At 46.2% G+C, this 2,241-nt stretch overlaps 1 long non-coding RNA gene across 1 annotated transcript; it reads left to right on the top strand.

Annotated features, from left to right (window-relative positions):
• The first annotated feature begins 1,100 nt into the window (after positions 1-1,100).
• Positions 1,101-1,940, top strand: LOC128403831 (uncharacterized). The gene is made up of 2 exons (XR_008328011.1): positions 1,101-1,493; positions 1,662-1,940. It is a non-coding gene; the product is annotated as an uncharacterized LOC128403831 (long non-coding RNA).
• The last annotated feature ends 301 nt before the right edge of the window (positions 1,941-2,241 follow it).

Here is a 2,241-nt window from a genome sequence, read left to right on the forward strand (position 1 = left end):
TGACATCCACCTTGCATGCAGAAGTTCCCAGATAAGAAAACATCAGGTTTATTACTCATGGCAAACAAAGCTATTCTCAGCACAAGCTCACAGGTGCGCACTTATGCCGTGGGGTTGAGAGTGCAATGGGGTCCCTACACTAGGACAAAGAAAGGAAGATGAGAGAAGATGGAAGGAAGGAGTTTACATGGCAACGAGTGGTTGCTACAGAAGGAACCAGGGAGGGTAGAATAGGCTGCCTCTTTCTATCACCCCCTAGAGGTTCAGGTAATTTATTGCAGGCATTGATGCTTTACTCCCAAAGGTATGTTCCTCTGTAAGGGAACAAGCTGGTTTTAAAAATCAGAGGTGAAAATAGCAGCAACAGATGTTAACTAGTTAAACAGAGTCAGCAAAACTGGTGAGGTTTGGAATGTGAACCTGCTGACTTAAGAGTATAGCAATGCTACAACCTCAAACTGGTTCAACGGCAATTTTCTCTTTACAGAAACTGCAGCTCCGTGAGAGGGCAGAGGTGGTGGTGAGAACTGGGGTGTGTGTGTGTGTCTTGGAAATGCCATCAAATCACAGTTCCGGGGATACTTTGGTTTTCTGTCAGTTCCAGCTTCCATCTCCCCAAACAGAACTCATTGGCAAAATTAGCAAATGTGGCACCATCTCCACTGGTTTTAATTGAAGCTAGAATCAGTTTCTTAAAAGGTTTTACCGTATTTTCCCCTCTATAACACACAGATTTTTTCTCCTAAAAAGGAAGGGGAAATGTCTGTGCGTGTTATTGAGCGAATGTGTGGTCCCTGGAGCCAAATGGCGCGAGGGGAGGCAAAAAAAATCAGGCAAAAATCAAATTGCGCATCTCGGAGAAGGGAAACCTGAAAAGAGAAAGCGGCTGCTTTCCTGCATTCTGCCTCAGGGTCTTACTGCCCACCCTCCTCTGTTTCCTTGCTGTGTTTGCTCAAACGGAACAAAGAGCAGGGAAAGCCCCTCCCCTCCAGGCAAGCAGAGGGGAAAGCAGAGTGTCGTCTCTGTGCTCCGGTGCTGCTGAAAACATGCAGGAGGGAGAGAGAGAGAGAGAGAGAGAGAGAGAGAGAGGGCGAGAGCGCTGGCTGGCTTGGGTTGGTAGGTGAGGGAAAACTTTTGCCTTCCTTTCCTCCCTCCCGTTATACCCCTCTCCTGCATTCTTAGCCAGCTGCTTCTCTGCACACCCCTCTCGTGCTCCTTGTCCCTTCTGTGTTTTTCCTTCCCTCCCCACTTAAAATGTGGTTAAAAAGCATGGATCCACATGGATCCTCAGGATCTTTGCATTGGGTCACCCCAAATTCACCATCAGATCACATAGCATGTCCATGGCTACAGCCTGCCCCCCAAAAATCACGCACCCACTGTTGCCTGGGGCTGCAATGGTGCAAAAATGTGGTTAAAAAGCATGGATCCACATGGATCCTCAGGATCTTTGCATTGGGTCACCCCAAATTCACCATCAGATCACATAGCATGTCCATGGCTACAGCCTGCCCCCCAAAAAACACGCACCCACTGTTGCCTGGGGCTGCAATGGTGCAAAAACGTGGTTACAAAACATGGATCCACATGGATCCTCAGGATCTTTGCATTGGGTCACCCCAAATTCACCATTAGAGCACATAGCATGTCCATGGCTACAGCCTGTCCCCCAAAAATCACACACCCACTGTTGCCTGGGGCTGCAATGGTGCAAAAACATGGTTACAAAGCATGGATCCACAGGGATTCTCAGGATTTTTGCATTGGGTCACCCCAAATTCACCATCAGATCACATGTCTGTGGCCACAGCATGAAGCACAAAAATGATACATCCACTGTTTCATTCAGAATGTTTTCCCCCTTGTTTTCCTCCTCTAAAAATGATGTGCGTGTTATGGTCAGGTGCGTGTTATAGAGCGAAAAATACGGTAATTAAAATTTTCTGGGTTTGGGAAAACCACAGCAATCTAAGACAGTAGCATAAAAATAGAAAGCAACACCCTCAAACAAACAAACAATATTTGCATAATGCATTGATTTTTTGGGGAGGGGAAAACACTGGTCTCACAATAAAAGTATTTAGGCAGAGACTAGTTGAGTTTGCAAGGTAGCACGATGCTCAGTTTGCGTAAAGAAACAAGAACTCAGTGTCCATGGTTTACAACAGACAACATCCTTATTAGTTAATTTAGGCTCTGCCCCTTTTGCCAAGACATCTTTCACAGAATTCATGTGAGAAT

This window comes from Podarcis raffonei, chromosome 16 (genome assembly GCF_027172205.1).
Source record: "Podarcis raffonei isolate rPodRaf1 chromosome 16, rPodRaf1.pri, whole genome shotgun sequence".
NCBI classification, from domain to species: Eukaryota; Metazoa; Chordata; class Lepidosauria; order Squamata; family Lacertidae; genus Podarcis; species Podarcis raffonei.